Source organism: Engystomops pustulosus, chromosome 2, assembly GCF_040894005.1.
Source record: "Engystomops pustulosus chromosome 2, aEngPut4.maternal, whole genome shotgun sequence".
Taxonomy (NCBI): Eukaryota; Metazoa; Chordata; class Amphibia; order Anura; family Leptodactylidae; genus Engystomops; species Engystomops pustulosus.
The window spans coordinates 198,244,041-198,261,509 of NC_092412.1; the positions used below are offsets into that span (position 1 = coordinate 198,244,041).

General features: G+C 46.3%; 1 long non-coding RNA gene across 1 annotated transcript in view; it reads left to right on the forward strand.

Moving 5' to 3' along the window:
* Positions 1–13,761, forward strand: part of LOC140116706 (uncharacterized) — a 75,391-nt gene extending 61,630 nt beyond the window's left edge. The window contains exon 4 of the long non-coding RNA XR_011852924.1: positions 13,682–13,761. This is a non-coding gene — a long non-coding RNA (uncharacterized lncRNA). The remainder of the gene's footprint in view (positions 1–13,681) is intronic.
* The last annotated feature ends 3,708 nt before the right edge of the window (positions 13,762–17,469 follow it).

Consider the following 17,469-nt stretch of genomic DNA (forward strand, 5'->3'; position numbering starts at 1 on the left):
CGCCCCTAGCAACGGACATTGTGTAACCCTACAGGCTTCCCTCAGCTAGGCCAGTCATGTCCACCCAGGACGAAGATACGGGACTGGAGCAAGTCCCGTCCCCTGGTCCCTCCTCAGGGTACCGGAGCATGTTAAGTCCTCCAGAGAGTCCCTTCAGCCCTGCTACAGCTAGTGTTCCTGGGACTCCCACCATGATGTCTCTGACTATGCCCTACTATCTGGGGGCCCCCTGGTTACCCTACTACAAGGGAGAATCACATACTCTCCCTGAATTCAGGGACAAGTTGTTAGCCACCTTCGCCTTGCTCCCATTCACAGAGGAACAGAAAGTGGGCATCCTCATCGGGCAGTTGAAAGGACCCGCTCTCCGGGAAGTCAAGTCTTGGCCCCGAGAACAGTGTCAGAACGTGGTCCGGATTCTTGATAGGCTACGCAACACCTTTGACAAGTGTACTGTCTCCGAGTTGAAGCAGAAATTCTTCGGGAAAAGACAGAAGCCCCAAGAGTCCCTCCGAGACTTTGCCCTCTCCCTACAGGAAACATGGAAGGCCATCACTTGCCTTGAGCCCAAAGACGCTGAAACCTCTGATCAAACCTTAAGGGAACAATTTATTAATGGACTTGTTGATAGAAATCAAAGGTGTCAACTAAAGATCATCTCTTCTCAACATGCCCAGGCCTCCTTCCTTGAGTTTAAGGAAATTGCCATTGACATATTAGGGGACCGACCGCCTACTGGACCGCAGAAAGAGCCTGAATCCGTGGAAATGGAGGAATCTGCTCTAGCTTGCTATCCAACGCAGTCGACATCACCTACTCCTGCGGCTACGGAAGTTGCTGACTTAGCAGGACAGGTCTCTAATCTGGCGGCCACCCTGCATAAAATCCTTGATCGGTTGACCCAGTTGGAAGTGACTGTCTCCGCTATGAGGAGGAAACCTCCAGAGAACCCGGTACGGTCAGCTACTCCTCGTGAATCTCCGACTAAACAGCGCCCAAAAGAAGCAAAGTCGTTAAGCACCTGGAGTCAGAAGAAACCCCGTCAGCGGTGCAGCTACTGCCATAAATATGGGCATGAAGAGAATGATTGTCGTCAGTTAAACGACAAACCCTTGGAGCTAAGGGACGACCTCCAAGGGAAGAACTTGTAAGTCCCCGAGATGCTAACTGGATGCCCAGGTTCGTGGGGACTCGCCCCATGGTTCATGTAACCATCAATGGAGTTACCCTACCGGCCTTAATTGATACCGGCTCTCAAGTGACCACCCTCCGGAGTGCTGCCTTCGAGAAATGCCGAGGAAAAGCATCCTTAATCCAGCCTCCCAAGGCTTACTTGAACATTATTGCTACGAACGGAAAACCCGTACCCATCCGCGGCTACTGGGAGCCCACGCTAACCATTGGAGACACTGAGTTAACCAGACAGGGCGTAGTGGTGACACGTGTGCCCGAAAACGGTAACTTCTCCCTGGTACTGGGTACCAATGTCCTCCGCAACTGCTACCCTGAAGTGCTGAAGGCTCTCCACGACTCCCTGCCAACCGTGCCCAACGGTTCCCGGAAGGTAATTCAGGAGACTATGGAGGTTCTAGCGGCGCAACAGAAGTTTGCTGGCCCTAATGGTGAAATCTGCAGAGCCCGGATCAAGGATCCCCAACCTGTCCGCCTTCAACCTGGGACTGAGACTTTAGTATGGTGTCGAGCCTGCATGGGCGTCCAAGGTCAAGACTACCAGGCGATAGTAGAACCTCTACCAGCTGATGAAGACCTGCCCATTCTAGCCGCCAGGAGCCTAGTCACTGTATCCCGAGGACAAGTACCCATTCGATTACTAAATGTGGGAGACTCCCCAGTGGATCTGAGAAAGTACCAAGCCGTAGCCACTCTCTTCAGTGTCCATCCTGAAGACTTGGTGGAAACCGCTCTGTCTGCCTCCCAACAGTTGGAAGTGAAACAAAGTGCTGAAGGTGAGCCTGCCGAGCAATCCTGGTGGCTTGAGCTCAATATTGGAGACAACGATTTTACTCCTGCAGACCAAGTACAAGGTGTCCTGGATGTCGTTATGAAGCACCACCAGGCCTTCAGCAAACACCCACTGGATTTTGGGCAGACTACTCTGATCCAACACACCATCCCTACTGGCTCTCATCCTCCTATCAAGGAACGATACCGGCCCATAACTCCAGCTCGCTACCAAGAGGTGAAGAAGCTGGTACAAGAGATGAAGACAGCCAACATTATCCGGGAGAGTCGCAGCCCATGGGCTGCCCCGCTGGTCCTTGTGAAGAAGAAGGATGGAACCCTTCGATTCTGTGTTGACTATAGGAAGATCAACAATATCACCCACAAGGACGCCTATCCTCTGCCTCGAATCGAGGAATCCCTCGCAGCCCTAGGGTCAGCTGCCTACTTCTCTACCCTGGACCTGACCAGTGGCTACTGGCAAGTGGCCATGGCGCCGGAAGACAGAGAGAAGACGGCTTTCACCACCCCAATGGGCCTGTTCGAGTTCAACAACATGCCGTTCGGGCTATGCAACGCCCCAGGCACATTTCAACGGCTGATGGAGAGATGTTTGGGTCATCGCAACTTCGAGACCGTCCTGCTATATTTGGACGACATCATCATCTACTCCAAGACTTATGAAGACCACCTCCACCATCTGGCGGAAGTCTTCCAAATCCTGACCCAACATGGGTTGAAGGTCAAGCCATCCAAGTGCCACCTGCTACAACCTAGTGTCAAGTACCTGGGACATGTGGTGAGCGCTCATGGAATTGAGCCAGATCCAGAGAAGATTGCAGCTGTCTACGACTGGCCTACCCCATCAACCGTACGGGACATCAAAAGCTTCCTGGGATTTGCCAGTTATTACAGGCGTTTCATCCCGAAGTTTGCCCAGCTGGCGGCTCCCCTGCAAGAGCTTCTAAGGGGCCTGCCAAAAGAGAGCCAACGTTCCCGAGTAGCCATTGAGTGGACGGCCGAACGAGAAGCTGCCTTCCAGATGCTCAAGCAACGGTTGACTGAGCCCCCGGTGTTGGGATATCCAGACTATAGTCTGCCTTTCACCCTATACACTGATGCCAGCAAGCAAGGTCTAGGGGCGGTATTATCCCAGCTCCAAAACGGAACTGAAAGGGTCATAGCCTACGCCAGCCGTTCCCTCCGAGAACCGGAGCAAAACGACCAGAACTATAGTTCCTTCAAGTTGGAGTTTCTGGCGTTAGTCTGGGCTGTGACCGAAAAGTTCAAGGACTACCTAGCTGCATCATCTTTCACTGTCTTCACAGACAATAATCCGTTGGCGCATCTGAACACCGCACGTCTTGGAGCACTGGAACAACGGTGGGCCTCCAGACTTGCCAATTTCAGCTTTACCATCAAGTACCGGGCTGGTAAGACCAATGACAACGCCGACGCTCTATCCCGTCTCCCTGACCAGTGGGAGGGACCCTCCACGGATGCTCAGTGGGAAGATGTGGAGATGCCAGCGTTCTATGCCCGGTTTGTGCGTCAAGATGCCCAGAGAGTTTACTCCCTACCGACAGAGGCAGCGCCAGCTACTCCTCAAGAAGAGTCAGAGCCCCCTGCGGAAAAGGACCTCTGGATGAGTCTTCAGGCTGATAGCCGTTCCATAGGAGAAGTAATGGACTATCTCTCTAGTGGGCGAGTGCCTGAAAGAATCCGGCGCAGAAGAGCTGATGGAGAACTGTCTCAATTGTGGCGCCAGAGGAAGACTCTGAGCATGCACCAGGGTCTGCTAAAGAGAAGAACTCTGGACCCTATCACTTATGACCGGCTATACCAGATTGTGATTCCCAGGAGGGACGCCAAGATAGTACTGGAAATGTACCATGACCAGTCCGGACACTTTGGCGCTCAGAAGACTGAAGCCACCCTCCGAAGGCGGTTCTTCTGGGTCAACATGAAGTCCGACATTGAAGCCTGGTGTCGAGAATGTCCAGCCTGCGCCATCGCTCGAGGAGAGCGACACAATCAAAGGGCCCCTCTACGTCCCATTGTGAGCCAACGGCCCTTGGAGATCCTGGCATTGGACCACGTGAAGTTGGAGCCCAGCAGATCCGGTCACAGTTATGCTCTTACTATCATCGACCACTATACCAAATTTGTGGTTGCAGTACCTGTCAGAGATCTGTCTGCAAGGACTACCGCAGCGGCCCTGTGGAAGAGCTTCATCCTCCCCTATGGCTGTCTGGACCAGATCCTTACAGACCAAGGAACAGCATTTGAGTCCCAAGTCTTCCAGGAGCTGTGTACTCTATATGGCTGCAAGAAGCTGAGGACCACAGCTTATCATCCCCAAGGCAACGGGCTGTGTGAAAAGATGAATCAGACTCTAATCAATATGCTGAGGACTCTGACCCCTGCAAAAAGGGCTGACTGGCCAAAACTATTGCCCGAATTGGTGTACCTGTACAACAATACCAATCATTGCTCCACAGGGTACACCCCGTACTATCTGATGTTCGGGAGACACGGACATCTCCCTGCGGATATGACCTGGGACATGGAGTCCCCTGATTCCCAGTCTTTACTCCCCCAGACTGACTGGGTTCACGAACACCAGAGGCGCCTGGCGGATGCCAGAGAAGTTGTGGATCTGCGGTTGGAAGAGGCCCGAGAGAAACAAAAAAGGGACTTCGATCGTAATGCCTGTGCTGAGCCTTTTTCCCCAGGAGATCGAGTGTGGCTGCGCAACAACCATCCTACCAGTAAGCTAGATGGGCGTTGGGAGCGTGAGCCATACCTAGTTAGGGACAGTCTCTCCCCTGAAGTCTACGAGATTTCAAGAGGAGACCGTCCACCACTCCGGGTACATAGGAACCGGCTGAAGAGATGTCTTCGTCCTTTTGCCCCTATGTCTACACCTCTCACCTCGACCCCCGACTTACAGACCTCCTTGTGTTCGCCTACCCCCAGTTTCTTGGAACTTGTGACTGTGCCTCAATTCTGTTTTGTTTCCACTCCAGTAAGAGGTACCTCGGAGAGACCATCATCCCCACCGCAGTCTCCAATACTGCTGCCTGTGGAGGATGATCCGGCTCCAGTGTCTGCAACCCCTGAAACATCAGAGCCAGCTGAGACTCCGACTCCAGCGCCTGAATCAGAGGACGACGATGAGGAGATTGTTATCTTCTCCAGGCCGGAACTTCGAAGGTCTCAAAGGGAGACAAAAGGTAAAGCTCCTGCGTACCTGCAGGAGTACCAGCTGGTGACACGCAGAAGTAGGAGGCAGGTACGTTTTTCTGACACCAAAGTACTTACCACCGAAGAAGATGCGGAGTAACCCCTGAAGGGCTGTAGCCCACTTCAGGTACTGTACTGTATACATATTGTATATTTCTGTCCTTACCCCAAAGAGCCAGAGACTTTCCTGAGACTCTCACCCTTATTTATCTCAGTCAAGAGACATACCTTGAACTGATTATTGGCCTGTGCTATGATAGCACCCTTCCTCTGCCACAGCAGAGATTCCTACAAAGGACTCTGTCCCTCTCCAAATAGAGGAGACCCTTTGCTTCTCAGTGCACTTTTTCCCACATCAAGGGCTGTACCCAGAAGATGGACTTTGTCATTAGAGACCTTCTGTGAGACTTTTGCCAGATACTACCAGGAAAAGTTGCCACTTTATTTATTAGTATTTTGCACTTAATGCCTTCCTTTTTAGGTACGGACATTATGTTTGCACTCCCATGCCTTTTCTTTGCAGGAAAGAGACATTTGCTATTGCGCTACTCTGAGTAGCCTATCTACTTCTGTAACGTTTGTAACGTTCAAGATGTGTACCCATTGGGCTCCTAAGCCAATGTGATTTTAACCTGTTTGCACACTGTCAGAAGATATGCCAGTAGTCTGCATTAACCCTTTCATAGGCTTTTCAGGTTGTAGTGTGGCTGTGTCGGACCGTCTTTATTGTAAAACACTGACCGCTACCTGATCCCTCAAACCGAGGTTTGCACATGGGGGTAGTCCGTAAACTGCGGGTCCTACGGGGACCGGGGGTGTTACAGAGCTAGCACCTGGATGCCACTCATACATGGGTAAGGATACCAGTCAGGAGGTACTTGTGTCGCATATGCTAACGCAATGCAGATAGACACCTTATATAATTGCCGCCAGGGAAGAAATGTTGATAAAACAAATATACAGGCCTTGGTGCAAGGAGTGGATTACAGGACATGACACCACACCTTTCCTACTGTACAGTTCGGTTTAATGGCGTCAGCGACCAACTGTCATACAGCTATATGTTTTTGTCTTAGTCCGACACCCACCCAGGTGCCTGTCTCCAGGACCATGGGCGGTTTGTCCCTACACCTCACATAGCCTGCACTTCCTAGAAGTGCCCTTAGCCCCCTCTGTGCCCCAAACCATCTGTAGTCGAGCCGAGGGCGGCTCTTTCAATTGCCCCCGGGGTATGCAACACCCTCGCCGATGCAATGGCGAGGTAGTGCTTGCGAATACGTCCCACCTGTAGGTAACACCACATTACACTACATGGTCCTTATAGGATCAAGGGGAAATTACAGTGGTTAATCCTGCCTGGCAAGGCAGATGTTAATTTGTGATGTAATTATGTCAACCAATGTCTGTGTTACATCCTGTGCTTTGTGAGCTGAGATGTGATTGGAGGAGCAGCCACCACCTGACCAAAGGGAGGTAATAAAACCTCTGGCCAGGAATGTTCTGGAGAGAAGTCTCAGAGGTCTTTCAGAGATCTTTGCAGAGAGATTCAAGTGTAGGAGAATCCTAGAGTGAGTGAGTAATCTCTGTCTAGCCCATACCAGAGCAGGAAGAGCCTAGCCCCTGCCTCTGAAGAGTGGAGCATCAGACTAGAGTTAGTGTAGTGAGGAAAAGGGGTATCATCTTACCTTTGAAGGTGATACCTGAAGCCCTACAGGACAAGCTGAAGCTTCCTACCAGGACACAGCTGCCTCCCAGCCTGCTCTCTACATCCAGGCTGGTGAACTATCTCCTGCGGCTCCCTCCAACTCACATCTCGGCACCCTACCTACCTGTTAAAGGCACGTTTTCTGCAGTTCCTGCCGGTTGCAATAAACGAACTGTAAGTTGTTTTCTTCAACTTCTGTCTCCGTCTGGTCCCTGCTAATACGGCTGCCTTCATCACCGGCACCCTGTCCATCACCCAGAGACTCACACTCGGGACATTAAGGGGTTGCCCCAGGGAGATCCGCTATAGCAGCCTCTCCCTCATCTTTTCTTGCCAACACCACCCTGCTGGAGACCTACCAGGCTGTAGGACAGCCCTCCGGTTCCCCGTACCAAGCACCGTGACAATAGCGTGCTTAGGCCGCAACCGCCAGCCACTCCGGTACCGCGGGCCCCGACGGTCACCAGGCCTCACCTCAAGGGCTAGGCCCCGGTGGGGGATGTTGCACTTCTCATAGACCTCTTTGTAGGATTTCTCAATATTACCTCTTATAGGATAACTGTATGTCCTACAGTTTTTTAACTGTAAGGTACTAATCATAAAGGCATTCTATTGTACTTTTTTTGTAATCAGGGGGCTATACTAAAATGAATTTCTTGAGGCAATAAAAGGTTCTATTGATGTATTTGATTTACTAGAGCAGCAGATAACAGTGTTTATTTGGGCTCTATGTGGGGGATTTATCAAACACCGCCGGAAACATCAGAAGGTTTAGGCCTCCTGATGTAGTTGGCTAGGAGGCTGCAAAGCATATATTTCTATGCCAGGTCCTACCTGGCATGAAAACATGCACAGCAGGCAAACTTTCACTCGTGCATAAATGCGGGACAGGAACGTCCTGCCTGTGCCCCTGCTGGCTGTGCTCTCTATCACACCCTTCCATGCTCCCTTGATATGAAGATGATGTCATGGGGGAAATAATTGCAATTGCTTGCACATCACTAGCACTTGTTATTTCAGTTTTGCGCCTGTATTTATGTCAGTTTTGGAGCATGGAAGCCCTGATAAAAGTCCACTCACCCATGCCTCTCTGCGACCCCCAGCGCCCCGCTCTGCTGTCTTACCTCTCCAAGCTCCTGCTCCACTACTCACAGCCCGCCGGTGCAAAAAAATTTAAAGGGCCAGCGCACTGCTGATTGGTGCTGGCCATTTCCAGGAATTGAATAAAAGCTGGCCTCTCCCAGCATTCCCTGCCAGATCTTTGTGCCTCAGAAAAAGCTTGTTTTGTTGCCTAGTGCCTGTCTGCTGATTTCCCGTTGTGACCCCACTTCCGTTCCTGACTTTGACTCCGTGCTGCCTGTCCTGTCCCTGGCATTGATCCCATGCTGCCTGTCTTGATCTCTTGTCCCCGATGATGATTCTGCCTCACGACTTTGTACCACTCCTTGGCCACCACCACGGGCAAAGTCTCACACTTGGAGGGACCTGGTGGTACTCTGCCGCAGCAAGTTCATCCCACTTTGCTGAGGTGCCACATAGATTCCGCTCCCAGGTGTCGGCTTTCTCCATCGCTTGCGGTAGTACAGAGGATCCACTACCTCAGATCCTGACAGTAAGATCCGGCCATGGATCCCGCCAAAGTTCCGCTACTTGAACCGCTCACCACCATCATGGACCGGCAGTCCTAGCGGATTTCCATACAAGGTCAGCAGCTCGAACAAGCCACCGCCATTTTACAGTAGCTATTGACCTCCCAGCAGCCACGTAAAGTTCCTGCTGTTCCACCAGCTAGCCCTGTTTGTCTACCTTCCACAGAACCTAGGCTCAGGCTCTCTATGCCTTCCAAATATAATGGGGATGCAAAGTTGTGCAGAGGCTTTATTACCCAGTGCTCCTTGTATGTTGAATTAATGCCTACACAATTCTTAACTGAACTGTCGACTGTGGCTTTCATGATCAGTCTTCTCTCTGGGAAAGCCCTGGCACGAGCCACTCCCCTCTGGGCCAGGGGAGATCCAGTTACAGCAGACATCTCCACTTTCCTCGCTGAACTACGGATCATCTTTGAGGAACAAGCCCGGTTGTCTTCTGCTGAGACTGCCCATCTGAACTTGTGCCACGGGACTCCTCTGAGGGTGACTAAGTGGTTCAATTCTGTACAATGGCTTCTGAACTTTCCTGGAATGAAGCAGCCTTGGCCGCCACCTTTAAAAAGGCACTGTCTAATCAGATCAAAGAGGCCCTATTTACACAGGACCTGCCATCTAATCTCCTTGGCCACTTGGATAGACATCCGCTTCTCTGAACGCAAGGGAGAGCAGCGGGTTAAACTACTACAACCCATAGTCCAACGTTTTTCCCACCTAGCTCCTGTTTTCCAAAGATCACCTCTGCTGTCTCCTATGTCTGCCAACTAACAGAACGCTGATCCTAAACTTTGGCCTCCCGCTAAAAAAGCATTTTCAAAGCTTAAGTCTGCCTTTGCTTCTGCCCATATCTTTACACGACCTGACACTGAGAAACCATCCCAACTTGAAGTGGACATTTCCTCTGTAGGTGTGGAGCTGTTCTCACCCAGAAAGGGCCCAAAGGCCGAACGCTCACTTGTGGTCTTTAAATGGTTTCCGCTGCCATTGGAGATCGTGATCTTCTCGCTATTAAACTTGCCTTGAAAGAATCTTTTGGAAGGAGCTCTTCATCCAGTCTGTGTATATATGAACCACAATAATCCAAACTGCTCAGTGCCTCAACCCATGACAAGATCACTATTCCCTTTTCTATTATTCAAGAAAAATAACTTGTTTTTTGCTTTGACATGTGAGAGTTTTAAAATATTATTTTTTTACCGAAAAATGTGCTGAAAAAATTTCTCCTCCCCTTATACATGAGTCAATAAAAATATAAACTTGCATACTTACCTTCGGTAGCCCCCGATGCTTGGCGCTGCTCCCCGATGCTCCCGTCCCCATGGCTCTTCTTCTGTCTCCTCTTTGCTGTAACGGTGGGCAGAGGCGCATCCATGCGCTCTGCCGGCCGGCGCACACTATGATGCAGCAGTGTTGTAAGTTTATTATTTTTATGTGCTGGGCAAACTCGGGGCCGCAGCTTATACTTCAGTATATACGGTTTATAACTTTTTCATCTCTTTTTATTTTTTTGTGTGTCAAGATTGACCAAAATGATAACTTTCAAGATTTTTATGGTGTTCACAAATTAAGTCAATTATTCATTTCTGTGGTTTGTTATTAAAGTGGAAACACCTAAAAGTGTTTTTTTTAACATATTTTCAATTTTTTAAAAGATATATGCAATTATATACGTTAGGAGGCTTTTGTGAATTCTTAATTCATTTTATAACTTATTTTGAATGTTTATTTTTTCACTTTCTTTAGTCCTTCTATGGGCCTTGAAAAAGTGATATTTTCATTTGTTCACACTAATACACTGCAACACTAATGTATGTAATCATATGATATTTTGCAAATTTTTTCTAGAATCCTGATGTTTTTCAACTGTTTTATAATATAGGCAGTTTGGGTGGTAGCCCATCGCCACCCAAACCGCCCACAAATTTTATACTAAGAAGGACCTTCACCTATGAAATCCTCATACATCTGTTCCTGCTCTCAATACACATGTTTCCAAGGGTCCTGAAACATCAGAGTGAAAGCAGGACCCAAGAAGCTTGTAAGAAGTGAGTTCTCTAGGGGCTATAATATTCATACATCTTCAAAATGTACAGTAGGTTTGGTTGGTATGGTCAGTTAGAGAGATTTAGATCACCTATAGGAAGCTGTACTTGATGATAAATCATACAGTTAAATGATCATCATTGTGTCAAACTTACAATTCTACATTTCCACGTATGAAGAAAGTAAATACCCTGTTTCCCTGAAAATAAGACAGTGTCTTATATTAATTTTTGCTCCTAAAGAGGCACTAGGTCTTATTTTCAGGGGTCGTCTTATTTTTCCATGAACATAAGTTTACATTTATCGTTGAATTCCGAGTTTGCTGCTGTATTTCTTGTGACTCCATTTCTATTAGGATCATTGGCCCCAATCTCTGATGTTTAGTAAAACCACTTTCCATAAATGACCCTTCTTATCCTGGTAGCTGCCGGTATCACATTTGCAGTACAACAGTCAGTGATTTACTTCCATGAATCCTTCCCCATGTCACAACCTTCTACAGCATCTAAAACATTTCCTAATACTAAATGTATGGCGTGGGGGGAGCTGCTGCAATGACTGCCGCTAGGTCTTATTTTCAGGGGAGGCCTTATATTTCTAAGCCTAAACAAAATTGCACTAGGTCTTATTTTCGGGGGATGTCTTATTTTAGGGGAAACAGGGTAGTTGATAAGGATAGTTCTATTCATTAGTGTTTTCATTTATAGTAGATGACAAGTCATCTAAAGGAAATATTACATGTGTTATTAGTGATTATACAAAATAAGGCATATGGCATGAGTATGCCAAACATTTCCTTAGGCACCTAGACGTTTTAAATTGCCATTGATGAGCTTTCAAAAGCTCTTTAATGTTGGATTTTAGTCCACAAGGGATATCTTAAGGATTGTGAGTAAACACATACACAACTTGGTGCCAAGTTCCTGATCAATGGAAATTAGCACACCAATGACTTATTTAAATGGAATAATAAATAAGTTGACATAAAAATAAAATATTTTGAAATACTGAACACTTGCTATGCTTGTTAATAAAGCTCAGCAGGAAACCACAATTTGATTCAGGGGTAGCTTAAAGCTCATTCAATCTCTCTTTCGACACATGAAACATGTAAATTAAGGAGGATTTATTTGCAGCTCTCATGCCGAATAAAGAATTACAGGACACTGCACATTGTAGCTGCAGGCAACACAACACTAACAAGCGGGCGTGAAGTTAGCTTAGATCATGAGTGAACTAAATCTGTCCTAGCTATTCAAGCAGTTAAGTCAGAATTGGATACCAAAAGTATAGCTTTCATCTAATTTCCTTTCTATTGATTATAAATTGCTGTTATGTTAAATCTGTAAAAGTCAATGAAAGGTATTCTACCTACTGTTACTATAGCAAAATACTATAAACATGTAAATCGCTGTTTGTGGAATGGATTCATTCTACTATCCAATATATAAAGCTGAGTGTAAGCCAAAGGAATCTGCACCGTCGCGTTTACAGTCACCACATTTTGCAAATATAGAATACAGCGGCACTCACCAATTCGGTGCGAAGAAATCTTTTTATTGAGGTGCGTACAGAAGCAGAGCAGGGCCTGGCGACCACATTTTGCACAGCCGCTCTCTGTTACTTAGGGAATGTCATAAACCAGGTTTTGAGTCAAAATTTTCACCCCACACTTTACAAAATACACTTATTACCCACCATATACAGGAGCCATTGCCTGCTGCATGATGTGGCAGTTAGCAACCAATCACAACTGAGTTTCAGATCATTAACCCCCTTAGTGACCAAGCTCATTCGTACCATTATCACCAAGCCCTATTTTTCAAAACTGACCTATGTCACTTTATCCGATCTTTTGAACACTTGAACTTACCCAGCTGTTTTTGAGATTGTTTTTTTCATTACATGTTGTACTTCATGTAAGGGTGCATTCACACAGCTGTCTGGGGGATGTATATGCGGGCACAAATTTGCAGCACCCCCATCGACGGCAATGGCGGCAGTATGCATAGGCTGACAGGTAGACTGATCGATCCAGGCAGGGGCTGGTACGAGCAGCCACATGCTGAGGACAGACCCGGGGACCTTCATTAGGTCCCCGGCTGTCCATGCAAGAAGACAACAAACTGCAATGCCATTGTGGGGTCCAGGAGGGCGAGAGTGCCTCCCTCACCAGGTACAAAGATCAGTGATGTCATTCCGATCTGGACTGTTAGAGCAGGCTCCCGGCTGTCATAAGTGAGCTAGGTCACTGCTCTTCCCTGCATAGGTGACCTGTGCAGAACTTAGGTTAGGCCAACGGAGAACCCTAGTGACCAACTGAGAAACCTGTATGAGTGGTCACTAAGGGGTTAATATGAGCTATGAGCTTTGATTGGCTATCATAGACAATGAGTATAAGACAGCTTATGTGTGAGGTAATGTGAATAGAAAGACACACACAGAGAGACAGAAACAGAGGGCAAGAGCGACAGAGAGAGAGACATATAGAAATAAAGATAAATAAATATAGATAAATACATAGGCAACGCCAGGAGCTACAGTTAGTAGAATATATCAGTTTGCATGTTCTTCAGTCTTTTGTAGTTAATGTTATTTATCTTGTGAAATGCATAATAATGGTGCACTTCAAAAAAGAAAGTTATAAGTGGTTTATTAGTACTTATATATTTTGAATATGTAAGGGGTACAAAGGTGGCACTTCCTACCGTATATACATCTTGGGGTTACTTACTGATCAAAGGCTATTTTGCTACTGCCTCAGCACTGTTGGCTCTTACAAGATTTAGATAAGCATTTACAGTGACAAATGTCAAAAATGCTGGTCATCAAATCTAGCTCCAGAGGATAACTAGAATTTACATAAATAATACATGTTGTAGTATAATTATAATGACCTCCGGGGTCCTTTTTGATTAGGGTTATAGCTAAAATGTATTAGTAATTAAAAAAAATTAAGAACTTTCAGTGAATCATCATTTATAAGACAAGGGAGAAGACACTATTTGCTACAATAAATACATAATTAATTGGCTTCCTACAATAAATAAATAATTCATGTTTTGTTTCGTTTCAGTGGAGCAAATATCAGGCCAGAAAGGTTAAATTTTACAAACGGATTAAAGCAGAGGGAGGCTCAGTATTGTAAAATTATGAAGGTATTTAGTAACAGTTCATTTTACTTACATATTTTTATATCTGCAGAATTGCACAGTTGCCAGTTGGTCCGTTTCCCCCACAATGTATCCACTGACAAAGGGCCCAAAATTTAAGTCCTATCTATAATTTTGGGTCTTTCTCTGTTCACTTAAGACAGGTCTTTCTCTGCTGTCCTGTTAGGAGAGAGGACCAATTAAGTCTGGTTCATTTTTCTTATCTTTCAGCTATCCCAAGAGAGTGTGATCTCAAGCTTTTTTTACCATCTCTCAGGAGACAGGTTAGAGGTCCTTCTTTGTGTCCAGAGGAATATCCCTGATACCCAGAAACTTGCACCAAATCAGCTACCAGTGCAGCAGAGCTCATCCAGCTCCTCTACAAGAAGGACACTGCTGGCCCATGATAGGGGTGGATGAGGCCTAACCAGGGCCGATTCTAGCATATTTGCTGCCTGAGGTGAATATTAAATTGCTGCCCCCCCCCCCTGTTCCAATACTGAAAACTTTTCAAACAAGTAACATCCCCGCAGACAGGCTCACTGACACTCTGTGACTGACTACAGGTTCTGAGAGTCATTAGTGGCATCTAGTACCTTAAAGATGACAATCTCTTCCATCAGGATGACTTTGTTCCGGGTTCTCCAATCCATGACGTATCAATGCTGAATTTACGGCCAGATGTCTTCAGCTTTGTGCAGCATCTCCACCCAGTGTCCCTAAAAATCCCACAGTTACTTACATTATAAAGTCTTTTGGACAACAACACTGTGCTTCTAAATAATATATACTCCTCACAGCACAACTGACCACACTCTCCACTTATATAAAACATATATATATATATATATATATATATATATATATATATATATATATATATTTTACTGGAATTATAGCATGCACATCACACCTATCAATATATTTGGTTTACATCATGCAAAGTAATCAGTTGTATCCTATAACTAATATATCCCACCTTGTTATTATGTTACATATGATTTTATATACGGTAAACAACAAGTGAAGCAGCACTCCGTATGGATAAAGTGAAGAAATTTTTTATTCCACCATGGATAAGGATGCAACGTTTCGTCTTGCTCTATGAAGACATTATCAAGCATAGTGAGTCAGCGATCAGCTGACTTAAATAGTCAGGTGAGGTAATCACCGGCATCTGTGACATCAGTTGTATAAATACAAAATATACAAAAGTACAAAAGATTTTAGTGCACCGTAGTTACAATATTGTTTTGGCAAACCTACATACAAGTGAACAGAATATATAAGATATACAAAGCATAAAGTATGTGCGTTTACTGCTACGACTAACGGGGTTTGTCGGACCCCGACGAAGACCTGCACCCTCCTATTTTCTACACGGTGCCGTTCCACCTTTTGCTTTTTCCTTTTCTGATTTTATATACAGTGCTCCTTTGACCAATGTAAATATAAAGCATCCCCTAATGAATATATACAATAATGTCATGGGTCGTGGGTACACCCGTGCTCCGCTGTGTGCCAGTCCCCGTCCCCCTGCCCAGACTTACCTCTTCTGGATCCTGGCTGTGCTTCAGGTCCCAGCGTGAAGGCCACACGGCTCCTGCCTTCCAGGCCGCGAGCTCCCGCTGCTTGGGCGCGTGCACGCTGACTTCTCAGGATTTAAAGGGCCCGCATCCTCCTGATTGGTGCTGGCTTATCCGGCTCAGCCTTTTTTCCTTCCGCGCTGGATCTTCTCCTAGGATCTCCTATGGGTTCCATACCAGGCTTCCCTAAGCCATTTCTGTGGAAGAGAAAGCCATTAGACTTCCCAGATGCTTTCCTGTGTTCCTGTCTCCAGCGTTCCCAGATGCCTCTGTGTTCCTGTGTGTCTCCAGCGTTCCCATACGCTCCTGGTGTGTCCTGTCTTCCAGCGTTTCCAGACACCTCCGTGTCTTCCAGGTTTCCAGTCCAGCGGTGCCTCCAGTCCGTGCCAGCATTACCAGTGTACCTCCGTGTTCCTGCTGTCAACCAAGGCTTGGACTATTTCCTGCATTTACTGTACCTGAGCTGCCACCACAGGCCTCATACCACCTTCCGCGGTGGTCCAGAGGGTCCACTGGTCCACAGACTTCTTCCACTGGACTCTTCCCATAGAGACTTTCCTCCCTGGTACTCCCAAGTACCTTCCAGTTGTCTGGACCATTACAAAAAATGGATTTATTTTTTATATATCCCTGCTCTCATATATTTAAATGCCTCATTATTCACTCCCTCATTAAATTATATACAGCTGCCATATACAGATCCCTTCCAACTTAGTAATATACTGTATCCCATATACAGCCCCTCCAGCTTAGTAATATACTGTATCCCGTATACAGCCCCTCCAGCTTAGTAATATACTGTATCCTATATACAGCCCTCCCAGCTCAGTAATATACTGCATCCTATATACAGCCCTCCCAGCTTAGTAATATACTGCATCCTATATACAGCCCTCCCAGCTTAGTAATATACTGCATTCTATATACAGCGCTCCCAGCTTAGTAATATACTGTATCCCATACACAGCCCCCCAGCTTAGCAATATACTGTATCCCAAACACAGCCCCCAGCTTAGTAATATAATGTATCCCATATACAGCCTCCCAGCTTAGTAACTAACTGTATCCAATACACAGCCCCCAGCTTAGTGATATACTGTATCCCATATACAGCCTCCCAGCTGGAATCTGGACCCATATAAATATTTACAGAGCCCCCCCCCAAGAAAAAAAGAATCTGCCACCATATGATATATACAACCCCCCACCCCCCACCCCAGTATAAAACGACTCTGCCCCCATATAATATATACAGCCCCCCTTCCTCCAGTATAAAATGATTGTGGCCCAATATAATATATACAGCCCCCCCCCCCCCCCCAGTATAAAACGATTCTGGCCCCATATAATAATATAAGTTTAAGGGTCCTGGACTGGGGATCTCACTGCAATAGGAAGGTAACAACACCTACCTTCTGAGCTTGGCAAAACTACTATGTGATCTCAAAGCTTTGGCCTAAAAAGTGATTGGACCAGATCTAGGAGAAGCAGACAGCAGGTCAAGAGTGTGAAGCTTGTCAATCACTATAGGTTACCTACCACTGGACCAAAGCTAAGCTACAGGAAAGAAACAGGTAAGGTGTTAAAAACAGTTAAAAACAGCACAGCAAGTAAAACCCATGTTCAAACTACAGAATACAAGGAAGGCAAAGAAAAAAATCAGCGCCTCCTTAGTTGCACACCATGGACTGCGGATGATGCTGATGGTGTTACACTAACTCTATTTCTGAGAATTCTTAAGACTATGTTGCATTTTGTGTTCCAAATTTATAAATCAAATAAACTATTAAATTCAATCTTTATTTCACATGTTTTATCTTCCCTTAGGATGGTCATGAAATTACATGAAAACTTCAAAACTTTACAGATCTCACTTCTCCCTATATCTGTTAACCATAATCAATTTATTTTGCAGTATTAGTCTAAACTAGTACTTACTACCCGTGGAGCTTCTAAATGTTTCTGAATGAATGTGGGGAGAACAAAGAGAGACTGTGGGTACACAACTACATTACAGCTTGCATGAGGTTAGACACAAGCAGACAAGCAAAATGGCTGATAAAAGCAGGTTTAGCGTACCTGCAAAGGTAGCAGCATTCCACAATCTTCGGAAAACAATCCACTGG